We start from the raw sequence: 13,570 nt of genomic DNA, 5'->3' as shown, positions 1-13,570 counted from the left end.
CAGTGAGTAGTTACCAAGCAGCAGTGAGCAAGTATTATAAAGAACAGATAAAAAGGTATACAATCAGTCTACATGCAATTATATACAAAACAATCCACAAGGGTTTTTTTTAGGGAACAGCATCAGTCTTTAATTCTTCAAAAGTGTCAAAAGAAGCTTGATTGCAGTCATATAAATAAGGTATTGGATACCCTATTTATATGACTGCAATCAAGCTTCTTTTGACACTTTTGAAGAATAAAAGACTTAGGGCTCATTTCCACTATAGCGAACTCGCATGCATTTTTCGCATGAAAATTCGCATAGCAATACAAGTGAATGGGACTGTTTCCACTTGTCAGGATTCCTTTGCGTTTTTCTGTGCAGAAAAAATTCGCATGGCAGAGCCATCAGAATTCGCATATCGCATACCGCTATGCGAATCGCATACAATGTATTTAATAGGAAATTCGCATGAGGTTTGGGCATGCAAATTTTCATGCGAATTCGCATAGAAACAATGGAAAAGCACACCAGCACTGCCATGGTTAAATTCGCATACATCGTCATCCATGCGAATTCGCATGCGAATTCGCATGAAAATTCGTATAGACCCGCATGCGAAATTCGCATCCGCATGCGAATTTTTACCGCGGCGATTCGCACCGCACAAGTGGAAATGCAGCCTGATGCTGTTCCCTAAAAAAACCCTTGTGGATTGTTTTGTATATAATTGAGCAGTGAGCAGTTACCAGGCAGTAGCAAGCAGTTGTGAGCGTTTAAGAGGCATTTCACTGCCTATCAACTGCCCATGGAAAAGAGGCCTAACACAGCCTGGCATTCCACTGCTATGCTGAGGACTCCCAGCTACAGTATATTTATGCTTCATATCTTGTGTAACAATGCCTATTCCAACTATGAGCTCCTATTTAGCGGAGATACAGCAGTGCATGAAAAATCTGGTAGCAATACTGCCCTCATCACCACTGAAGGTAAGTGCCCATTTCCACAAGCAGTTGAACTGTGTGCTCAGTGAGCAGTTACCAGGCAGCAGTGAGCAGTTACCAGGTGGCAGTGAGCAGTTACCAGGCAGCAGCAAGCTGTTGCCAGGCAGCAGCAAGCAGTTGTGAGAGTTTGAGAGGCTTTTAACTGCCTAACAACTGCTTGTGGAAATGAAGCCTGATGGTGCCCATACACAATACAATAAAAACGTTTGATTTTCTCGTTTATTTGATCTAAATGATCGAATCAAATGAAAGTTGAAAATATTTATTTTTTTCGATCAAGGAATTCGTACGATTATCCCGTTTTTTTGAGAAAAATCTAATCAGACATACTGGAAAAATCTTTATATTCAATCTAACGGAATAATCGAACTAAATTATCTAATTGAAAAATTGTACCATGTAGGCCACTTTAAGGCACTCACTTCTTAATAGATCTGACCATGTGCACAGCTTGAGTAGATTAATTAGAGGGATTAAACTTATGATTTTAGGGCTCATTTCCACAGACATTTTAAATGTGTGCTTAGCAAGCAGTTACTTGACAGCAGTGAGCAGTTACCAGGCAGCAGCAAACAGTTGTCAAAGTTTGAGAGGCTTTTCAATGGCTATCAACTGCACGTGCAAAACGTGCTGTTATGGAATCTTTCATCCAAGGAGCATTGCCAACATGAAACACGTTATCCCCTCAAGATCTTCCAGTCCTATTTTACACTTTATTAACATCACAGCGGCCTATTGTAATGCCTTTCAAATCTAGACCTGCACTGCCTATAGTTAGTACTGAACACCATTACTAGGCTGTTAACAAACTAACCGCACCAGTGCTATAATACAGGCTCTATACTCACTCCAATAGTTTACCATAAAATGTAGAATTCTCTTCAAGATTTTTGTACAGATATTCAAATCCTTGCACAGTTTAGGCCCTTTCTGTCTGAACGATTTGTTGTAGCTGTGTCTTACCTCCCACAACTTCAGATCTACAGAGTCTAATGATAATCTCCAGAGTCCACATCACACAGTCTGGAACCATAGCCTTTTGTCATGCTGCTCCTACATATTAGAACGCTTTATTGGCATGAAGCTTTTTCCATGACATAATTCACCCTACCTCTATGGAGCTGAGATGTTCTAAATGTTGTTGCTGCAAATGCTAGAAAAACATAATAAAATGCTAATTTAAATGCCACCAAATGTTAAAGCGGATTGAAACCCAGCATTTCTTCTTTGCTCTAAAAGATTATTTACAGCATAGTATATACTACCACCATTGTTTTTTAGTAGAACAGCATTCAAAGGGTTAAACACAGGACTTACAAGTTCCCTGCCTGGAAAGCTGGACGCATCCAAACTGGAGATAATGTTATCTTGTGTTTACATTCCTCACTTGATACAATTAAGTAAACACTTCCTGGCACGGCAGACACTCCAGAACACAGACAGACACTCAGAGAGCATTTCTGCGTACATTACAAGATGAATAAACCAGTTATGAATAAAATGCAAAGTCAGCTCTCAGAGCAAAAAAAGTGTACTTTGAGAACTTGTAATTTCTAAATGAATAATAATACCTATGCACAAAAGCAAATATGATAACCGAATGGCATATAAAAAGTAGGAAAACATGTTTTTATTGAATATTATGTCCGGGTTTTATACCGCTTTAATAATGTTTTGGCATATAAACCAAACATCAGTCTGAATATAGCCTTACGGTTAAAAGAGCTATACACAACTAGCAGTAACCCTTACAACCCAACTAGTCTGTCCAGGGATTGTTCATTGTCTTTACTAATCTGTACTTACAACATTTGTACAGTTTTATGGGGATCTCTGCCCTTCGCCCTTGTTTTCGTCATTGTCTTTTTTTTTTGCCAGTGTCTATATTCATGATTCACGCTGCCATAAAATTTCAGGCCATTCCAGTAGTGACTGGGGCCGTCACACATGTGTATGCATATTGCTGCAGCACACATCTCTCTGACAAACAGAGCTAGCGGCATTTCCTTCTGGGGAAGCCAAGTCAACATGAAACACTGCGTTCATCTGTAAGGATGTTTTGCAAGATAGGCTGGAGGCCATTGATGTGTGCTGCTTTGAGAACACAGCAATGCTAAAACATGTCTGCCTGCTTCTAATTTCAGAGCTCTGCAGACGTGGGAAGTGTCTGGGCTTCAGGCTTTTTTCCAACCGCAAAGAATAAGGAGCTCAACTTTTTTTTTTTATAATTAAACCAGCAGCACAAGTATGTTGTAGTACTAAATGTTAAAGATAAAACACATACATGCCTTATGAAAACAGGGGTGTGAAAGTGAGCCACTGCTGTCAGAGGAAACTGATGCGTTGACTGTAATGGAAATTCTTATGTGGCAGCTTAAGGCTCTTCTGTAGCTTGCAATGACCCTCTGGGCATTTATCCAGGTAAGTTTTCATATCTAAATAGATTGGGTATAGATAATAGTCACATTTTGTTGCTTAGCAGCCTGAAATGACAGAAACACAAATATTTTTTTTCTAGCTGTATGTACTCAGTAGAACTTATAACAGTGAGGCTACTTTCACACTTGTCGTGGTGTGATCGTCCTACGGCAGGAGCCTGGGGTGGACAATCACACTGCACAATGTCGCCTTTCACATTACCCTGCGGCAGAGCACGCCAACTAATATGCTTAGCCCCGCCCCTATCTTTGTACGCGTTGCAGGTGCAACGTGTACAAAGATACGTGTTGCCGCCTGCAATACCTGGAATAGCATCCTGTACTTTTGGGAACGCTTGCAGTGATACGCGTGGTGGCCTGCCTACTTAGAGTCGGCAAAAACAAACCTAGCTAGTAGTGGGGGACCAGAGGATCCGTGAGTGACTGCGAGGGCACAGGATGGCTGCATGGGGCTGGTAGAAGCCCCAGGTAAGTGAAACTCTTTTTTTTTTTTAGTTTAGGTTCCCCTTAAGGAAGAGGTACCTGTAAGTATAGTATTTTTGTGTACGTGAAATAAAGGTGCCAGGAAGTGTCAGGATATAGCAGATATCACCAGATACCAGAATATTGGTAAAATACGAATATTTGACTATTTAATCTTTGTCAGTAAAATATCAGTAAATATCAATACTTTACTATAGCTAAACATAACCCTACTCTCACACAGAACCCTCTCACCCCCAATGCTAAACCTTAAAGGACATACGAGGTAAAAAATAAACTAATGAGAAAAACAATTGTATCTATCCTCAGTCTCCTAAAAATTACTTTTTTTTAGATCTCCCACAGTTTTATTTTATATTGAAATCTAGTTTTTAGGTTTTTACTTTTCATTGTCTCTGCTCAATGACACCTTTATTGAAGTATGCCAGAGCTCAAATCTACGAATTATTGACCCTTTCCTGCTCTCAGAAGCAATTTACTGACTGGAAAGTGGTTTATGGCTGTAATTACTTATCAGTGAGGGTTATGCTATAGTCTGACCCAGTCCTGACCCGGACAGAAACTGTCACATGCATACCTGATGTTTAACTTTTTTTTAGGCAGAGAAAGAAAAAAAAGGAACACAGCATACCGTAGTTATTTGTGTGTTTGGCACTGTACATACACATGTCTATCTCATTGTGTCACATGTCACCTTGGATGTCAGTTAAAGAAAACCTGTACTGAGAAAAACGGCCCCTGGGGGATACTCACCTGGGCGATTTAAATATTTACCTTCCTGGCTCCAGCGCAGGCGTAGTAGCGGCACTGCGCTCCAAAGTAGGCGGAAATACCTGATCTCAGTTGGGTCCATTCTACGGCGCAGGCGCAAGTCTCCGGCGCCTGCGCCGTAGAACGGACCAGACTGAGATCGGGTATTTCCATCTACTTCGGAGCCGAAAGCCGAAACAGCGCCCCCGCTGGAGCCTGGAAAGATAAATATTGAACAGGCTGACGGATTTGTTAGGCCGGCTTTGAAGGGCTGTAGCGAGACGCAGACGCCCGTGGGAAGAGGAGGACGGGAGAAGCCTTATTAGGATCCTGAGGCTTCCCCATACCGAGGTGAGTACCCCCAGGGGAAGTTTTCCTAGTTACAGTGACTCTTTAAGACCCTTCTAAGCCCTTCTTCCTGACGCCTACCCTTAACTGCCACCCCAGAGCAAACTCTCATCCTGATGCCTAACCTTAACTGCCACCCCAATGCAAACTCTCTTTCTGATGCCTAACCTTAACCATTCACCCCCCCCCCCCCCCCCCGCCTCCATGCAAACCTCCTTTCTGCTGCCCAACCTTAACCTCCATAACATTAGTGCCAATGGCAGTGGCCAAATTTTCCATTTACCGACAGCATTCAAATATCCTATTTTCATATTTGTTCCCAACAAGTTACCTTTCAATTCTTATAGAGACCTTCTTTAATGTGCATAAGACCCTGCATTATTTAAACCATAGAATTATATATAATGAACTGCTAAATGGATAATATTTGATGGTTATGAATACTGCTAAACCATACCTTTAATGGTTAACCTGTATTTGGGGGTACCGACAACAGCAGCTAGTATTATAATCCTGTTCATTTTAAACATGTACTGCTAGAATCAGATTAGTGCCAAAGTCAACAATGGTCCTTAACTCTGCATTCTTATAAAATATTCCCATAAGTGTCGTGTATATTACACAGCGGCACCTCCTCATACACCGTATTGTGTGCAGGGTTTACCTCAATAGTAGGTTCCTAACGAGATGTGAAGGATTAACCAGCTATAGGTGTCACTGCTGCGGTATGGTAAAAGCTGTAAATTAATTCAGAGATCCAAAGTAGGGCAGCAGTGAAGCAGTTAAAAATGAAGTAAAACATCATCCTTCCTGCAGCGAGCATGAGCCATTATTGTGTGTGAGTTTAGTTTTGTTATAAATCTTTTGGCACCAATTTTGGCTGCAGAACAGCAAACTATAACTCAAGCTGTCACCCTGAAATAAGAAGTTAGCCTGGAATTTGTGCTCACAGTCATTTAGAGCAGCATCTGTCATTAAACTAAGCTGCTACTGCTTGCCCTGACTCTGACGGGATTTAACCCACTGAAATATGGAGGGAGGATATATATATATATATATATATATATATATATACATATATATAGATATAGATATAGATATAGATATAGATATTTTTATATATATATACATACAGTAGAGACCAAAAGTTTGGACACACCTTCTCATTCAAAGGGTTTTCTTTATTTTCATGACTATGAACATTGTACATTCAGTCAAGGCATCCAAACTATGAATTAACACAGGTGGAAGTATAGTACATAACCAAAAAGTGTGAAACAAATGAAAATGTGTCATATTCTAGGTTCTCCAAATTAGCCACCTTTTGCTTTGATTACTGCTTTGCACACTCTTGGCATTCTCTTGATGAGCTTCAAGAGGTAGTCACCTGAAATGGTTTTTACCTCACAGGTGTGCCCTCTCAGGTTTAATAAGAGGGATTTCTTGCCTTATAAATGGGTTTGGGACCATCAGTTGCGTTGTGGAGAAGTCAGGTGGATACACAGCTGATAGTCTGAATAGACTGTTAGAATTTGTATTATGGCAAGAAAAAAAGCTGCTAAGTAAAGAAAAACGAGTGGCCATCATTACTTTAAAGAGACTCTGTAAGATCAAAAAGTTCCCCTGGGGGGTACTCACCTCGTGAGGGGGAAGCCTCAGGGTCCCAATTAAGCTTCCCATGCTGTCCTCTGTCCCACGGGGGTCTCGCTGCAGCCCTCCGAACAGCCGCCCGACAGCCTGTTCAATATTTACCTTTGCAAGCTCCAGCGAGGGCGCTGTTGCGGCTTTCGGTTTCGAAGTAGGCGGAAATACCTGATCTCAGTCGGGTCCGCTCTACTGCGCAGGCGCCGGAGACTTGCGCCTGCGCAGTAGAGCAGACCCGACGACGATCGTTTATTTGTGCCTACTTTGAAGCCGACAGCGCCCATAGCTCCTGCGCAGGAGCCGGGAAGGTAAATATTTACATCCCTGCTGTTCGGAGGGCTGCAGCAAGACCCCCGAGGGACAGAGGATGGCGTCGGAAGCCTCATTGGGACCCTGAGGCTTCCCCCTCCCGAGTTGAGTACCCCCCAGGGGACTTTTTGATGTTACAGGTTTTCTTTAAGAAATGAAGGTCAGTCAGTCAGAAAAATTGGGAAAACTTTGAAAGTGTCCCTAAGTGCAGTCTCAAAAACCATAAAACGCTACAAGGAAACTGGCTCACATGCGGACCGCCCCAGGAAAGGAAGACCAAGAGTCACCTCTGCTGCAGAGGATAAGTTCATCTGAGTCACCAGCCTCAGAAATCGCAGGTTAATAAGCAGCTCAGATTAGAAACCTGTTAAATGCCACACAGAGTTCTAGCAGCAGACACATCTCTAGAACAACTGTTAAGAGGAGACTTCATGGTAGAATATCTGCTAGGAAACCACTGCTAAGGACTAGTGATGGGCGAACAGTGTTCGCCACTGTTCGGGTTCTGCAGAACATCACCCTGTTCGGGTGATGTTCGAGTTCGGCCGAACACCTGACGGTGCTCGGCCAAACCGTTCGGCCACATGGCCGAACTAAGAGCGCATGGCCGAACGTTCCCCGAACGTTCGGCTAGCGCTGTGATTGGCCGAACGGGTCACGTGGTTCGGGCCCGAACGCGCTCTGATTGGCCGAACGGTCACGTGGTTCGGGTAAATAAATACCCGAACCACGTCATATCTCCGCCATTTCTCTGTGGGTTTAGCTTTGGGTAGGCAGGCAGGGTAGTTCGCTCTCCAGCCACGCTAGCCAGGGTCCCCCCCAGTCATTGTGTGTCGCTGCTGGGAACAGTAGTACACCGCTCGCTCAGCCACACTATATAGCATTCTGTTTACTGCCACTCTGTGTACCTCGCTCAGCCACACTATATAGCATTCTGTTTACTGTTCTGTGTCTGCTGGGAATAGTAGTACACCGCTCGCTCAGCCACACTATATAGCATTCTGTTCACTGTTCTGTGTCTGCTGGGAATAGTGGTACACCGCTCGCTCAGCCACACTATATAGCATTCTGTTTACTGTTCTGTGTCTGCTGGGAATAGTGGTACACCGCTCGTTCAGCCACACTATATAGCATTCTGTTTACTGTTCTGTGTCTGCTGGGAATAGTGGTACACCGCTCGCTCACCCACACTATATAGCATTGTGTTTACTGTTCTGTGTCTGCTGGGAATAGTAGTACACCGCTCGCTCAGCCACACTATATAGCATTGTGTGTACTGCCACTCTGTGTACACGGCTCAGCCTGACTATATAGCATTGTGTGTACTGCCACTGTGCACCTCGCTCAGCCACGCTATATATAGCATTGTGTTTACTGCCACTCTGTGTACACCGCTCAGCCAGACTACATAGCATTGTGTGTACTGCCACTCTGTGTACACCGCTCAGCCAGACTCTATAGCATTGTGTGTACTGCCACTCTGTGTACACCGCTCAGCCAGACTATATAGCATTGTGTGTACTGCCACTCTGTGTACACCGCTCAGCCAGACTATATACCATTGTTTACTGACACTCTGTGTACACCGCTCAGCCAGACTATATACCATTGTTTACTGACACTCTGTGTACACCGCTCAGCCAGACTATATACCATTGTTTACTGACACTCTGTGTACACCGCTCAGCCAGACTATATACCATTGTTTACTGACACTCTGTGTACACCGCTCAGCCAGACTATATACCATTGTTTACTGACACTCTGTGTACACCGCTCAGCCAGACTATATACCATTGTTTACTGACACTCGGTGTACACCGCTCAGCCAGACTATATACCATTGTTTACTGACACTCTGTGTACACCGCTCAGCCAGACTATATACCATTGTTTACTGACACTCTGTGTACACCGCTCAGCCAGACTATATACCATTGTTTACTGACACTCTGTGTACACCGCTCAGCCAGACTATATACCATTGTTTACTGACACTCTGTGTACACCGCTCAGCCAGACTATATACCATTGTTTACTGACACTCTGTGTACACCGCTCAGCCAGACTATATACCATTGTTTACTGACACTCGGTGTACACCGCTCAGCCAGACTATATACCATTGTTTACTGACACTCTGTGTACACCGCTCAGCCAGACTATATACCATTGTTTACTGACACTCTGTGTACACCGCTCAGCCAGACTATATACCATTGTTTACTGACACTCTGTGTACACCGCTCAGCCAGACTATATACCATTGTTTACTGCCACTCTGTGTACATGGCTCAGCCAGACTATATAGCATTGTGTGTACTGCCACTCTGTGTACACCGCTCAGCCAGACTATATAGCATTGTTCACTGCCACTCTGTGTACACGGCTCAGCCAGACTATATAGCATTGCGTACTCTGCCAGTCAGTGTGTATATTGCTGGGATCAGTAATACTCCACTCACCGTCAACCACTATATGAGCTCACCATGAGTTCCTCAGAGACCTCCGCTGTGAGCAGCACTCCCAACAACAGCAACAGCCAACGCCCCACGCAAGCTATAACATCCACCCCAGCAGCCAGTGGTCAGCAGCAGCCCTCCCCGGAGGAGAACGTTGTGTCCATCGGTCCGGCGCCAGAGCGATTAATGAGGGCTGCCATTGAGGGGATGATGGGGCCTGATGTGGAGGAGGAGGTCGGGCTCAGGCCAGCATCCCAAGTTAATGTTGAGGACGATGAGGGGTCTGTGACTGTGTCTGGGGATGTTGGGGTGGCAGAGGTGGTGGGTGGGTCAGACTCAGGAGAAGAGTTGTATGATGAGGATGATGATCGGGACCATCTGTATGTGCCTCAGAGTCCGACCCCGGAAAACATGTTGTATCGTGTGTTTAGGTACTAAAATCTGCGTTCCCAGTAGTGTTGGGCGAACAGTGTTCGCCACTGTTCGGGTGCTGCAGAACATCACCCCGTTCGGGGTGACTATATAGCAGACTATATAGCATTGTGTTTACTGCCACTCTGTGTACACGGCTCAGCCACACTATATAGCATTGTGTTTACTGCCACTCTTTGTCTGCTGGGAACAGTAGTACACCGCTCACCCGCCACTGTATAGCATTGTGCTCTGTGTCGCTGCTGGCAATAGTGGTACACCGCTCACCCACCACTGTATAGCATTTCTGTACTGCCACTGTACTGCTGCCAGTCAGCGTGTACTGTAAGGATAAGTGAAATGAGGAAGAAATCCGGTGAAAGAGGGAGGGGCAAGGGAAGAGGTGTTTCCCCTGACGGTTGTGCTGGGGAGCTGTACTCCACGGCGGCGGCCCCCCACAATGACATATGACGAGTTTGAGGAGATGGAAGAGGAGGGTATGGACAATGTGGACATAGACCCAGATTTTGTTTGTGAACGAGAACATCGCCGTCGTAGCAGCAGCACAGATGAGTCTGTTGAAGAACCCACTGCTGCACGAGTTCGCCTTGTGCCACAAGGTAGGCGGCGCGCAATTTCAGGCACCACAAGCGTGGAAGTTCAAGTGAGAGGCAAAAGAGGCGCAAACAGAAATCGCCAGCAAGGCAGGTGCTCCAAATTCTGGGCTTTCTTTGAAGACTGCACTGAGGATGTTACCATGGCGATTTGCAAGGTGTGCAAGACCCGCCTGAGCAGGGGGAAAAGTATTAACAACCTCTCCACCACCAGCATGAGCCGCCACATGCTATCCAAACATCCCACTCTGTGGGCAAACGCGGCAGGACAGGGTACCACCAGCAACACTGCCTCCCTTGGGTTCACCAGACTCACCACCAGACCCGCCTCAGCAGCAGCAGTAGCCCAGCCATTGCGTGGTTCAAAACATTCCAAAAAATCAGATGACGCTGACACTGTCACTTTCCGGAGTAGTGCTCTTGAGGTCTCCCAGTGTTCATCAAACACAACAACCAACAGCCCTTCGTTGTGCAGCCCTACGGTTCAGTTGTCTGTCTCGGAGATGTTTGAGCGCAAGAGGAAATTGCCAGCAAATGACCCCCGGGCCGTGGCAGTAAGAGCCAGCATAGCCAAGCTTCTGGCCTGCGAAATGCTGCCATATCGAGTGGTGGAGACAAACAGCTTCAAGGGCATGATGTCAGTGGCCATCCCACGTTACGTGGTTCCCAGCCGCTACCACTTTGCGCGCTCTGCAGTGCCTGAGTTGCATGAGCACGTGGTCAGCAAAATAACCCGAAGCTTGAAGAATGCCGTTGCCTGCAAGGTTCACGTATCCGCCTCTCCACAGAAAATGCAGACCGTCTGACTCAAATTAAAATGAATCAATCCTGGATTGGAAATGACTACGCAACACTCCAGGACCCCAACCAAGTAACATGACCAATGAACATCTGGGATGGTTTAGCGTTTCCGGTCCCTGTTTATTGAACCTCTCATCTGTATTACATTTATGACTGCATGGCGGCAAAAAGCATTGCTGCTATATCCGCACGCTTTTTGTCCTCATGCAAGGCCTGGGTTGTTGTGTCTCAAAAAGCATGGCCTTCTCCTCCTGCGCCTGCTCCTGTTCCATCACGTGTGCTGCTGCTGCTGGGTTAGCGTTTCCGGTCCCTGTTTATGGAACCTCTCATCTGTATTACATTTATGACTGCATGGCGGCAAAAAGCATTGCTATATCCGCACGCTTTTTGTCCTCATGCAAGGCCTGGGTTGCGTCTCAAAAAGCGTGGCCTTCTCCTCCTGCGCCTCCTCCTGTTCCATCACGTGTGCTCTGTGCTGCTGCTGCTGCTGGGTTAGCGTTACCGGTCCCTGTTTATTGAACCTCTCATCTGTATTACATTTATGACTGCATGGCGGCAAAAAGCATTGCTATATCCGCACGCTTCTTGTCCTCATGCAAGGCCTGGGTTGTTGTGTCTCAAAGCGTAGCCTTCTCCTCCTGCGCCTCCTCCTGTTCCATCATGTGTGCTCTGTGCTGCTGCTGCTGCTGCTGGGTTAGCGTTACCGGTCCCTGTTTATTGAACCTCTTATCTTTATTACATTTATGACTGCATGGCGGTAAAAAGCATGCTATCTGCACGCTTCTTGTCCTCATGCAAGGCCTGGGTTGTTGTGTCTCAAAGCGTGGCCTTCTCCTCCTGCGCCTCCTCCTGTTCCGTCACGTGTGCTCTGTGCTGCTGCTGCTGCTGGGTTAGCGTTACCGGTCCCTGTTTATTGAGCCTCTTCTCTTTATTACATTTATGACTGCATGGCGGCAAAAAGCATTGCTGCTATATCCGCACGCTTCTTGTCCTCATGCAAGGCCTGGGTTGTTGTGTCTCAAAAAGCGTGGCCTTCTCCTCCTGCGCCTCCTCCTGTTCCATCACGTGTGCTGCTGCTGCTGCTGGGTTAGCGTTACCGGTCCCTGTTTATTGAACCTCTTATCTTTATTACATTTATGACTGCATGGCGGTAAAAAGCATGCTATCCGCACGCTTCTTGTCCTCATGCAAGGCCTGGGTTGTTGTGTCTCAAAAAGCGTGGCCTTCTCCTCCTGCGCCTCCTCCTGTTCCATCACGTGTGCTGCTGCTGCTGCTGGGTTAGCGTTACCGGTCCCTGTTTATGGAACCTCTTCTCTTTATTACATTTATGACTGCCTGGCGGTAAAAACCATGTTACCTGTGCAAAGAAACATGACATTTTCAGCATTTAAAAGACAATTTTTCCTTTGAAACTTTACAATCAATTTTCTCAAAAACTATAAGCTCTTTTTGCTAAATTTTTTTCCCTCTTGTACCCACTCCCAAGGTGCACATACCCTGTAAATTTGGGGTATGTAGCATGTAAGGAGGCTTTACAAAGCACAAAAGTTCGGGTCCCCATTGACTTCCATTATGTTCGGAGTTCGGGTCGAACACCCGAACATCGCGGCCATGTTCGGCCTGTTCGGCCCGAACCCGAACATCTAGATGTTCGCCCAACACTACTAAGGACAGGCAACAAGCAGAAGAGACTTGTTTGGGCTAAAGAACACAAGGAATGGACATTAGACCAGTGGAAATCTGTGCTTTGGTCTGATGAGTCCAAATTTGAGATTTTTGGTTCCAACCACTGTGTCCTTGTGCGATGCAGAAAAGGTGAACGGATGGTCTCTACATGCCTGGTTCCCACCGTGAAGCATGGAGGAGGAGGTTTGATGCTGTGGGGGTGCTTTGCTGGTGACACTGTTGGGGATTTATTCAAAATTGAAGGCATGCCAAACCAGCATGGCTACCACAGCATCTTGCAGCAGCATGCTATTCCATCCGGTTTGCGTTTAGTTGGACCATCATTTATTTTTCAACAGGACAATGACCCCAAACACACCTCCAGGCTGTGTAAGGGCTATTTGACCAGGAAGGAGACTGATGGGGTGCTGCGCCAGATGACCTGGCCTCCACAGTCACCAGACCTGAATCCAATCGAGATGGTTTGTGGTGAGCTGGACCGCAGAGTGAAGGCAAAAGGGCCAACAAGTGCTAAGCATATCTGGGAACGCCTTCAAGACTGTTGGAAGACCATTTCAGGTGACTACCTCTTGAAGCTCATCAAGAGAATGCCAAGAGTGTGCAAAGCAGTAATCAAAGCAAAAGGTGGCTACTTTGAG

General features: G+C 45.8%; 1 protein-coding gene across 4 annotated transcripts in view; it reads left to right on the top strand.

Moving 5' to 3' along the window:
• The window catches only part of RFLNA (refilin A), a 65,767-nt gene that overhangs the window by 48,358 nt on the left and 3,839 nt on the right, over nucleotides 1-13,570 (top strand). Inside the window, exon 1 of one of the 4 annotated variants that reach the window (XM_068271607.1) lies at nucleotides 27-55. The exons of the other annotated variants lie outside the window; for them this stretch is intronic. The gene's annotated coding sequence lies outside the window, so the exon portion shown is untranslated. Of the gene's footprint in view, nucleotides 1-26; nucleotides 56-13,570 lie in introns of those variants that run through there. 4 annotated transcript variants of the gene reach the window in all.

The sequence above is a fragment of the Hyperolius riggenbachi genome, chromosome 1 (assembly GCF_040937935.1).
Source record: "Hyperolius riggenbachi isolate aHypRig1 chromosome 1, aHypRig1.pri, whole genome shotgun sequence".
NCBI lineage: Eukaryota > Metazoa > Chordata > Amphibia > Anura > Hyperoliidae > Hyperolius > Hyperolius riggenbachi.
This window is presented reverse-complemented; position numbering and strand designations above follow the sequence as displayed.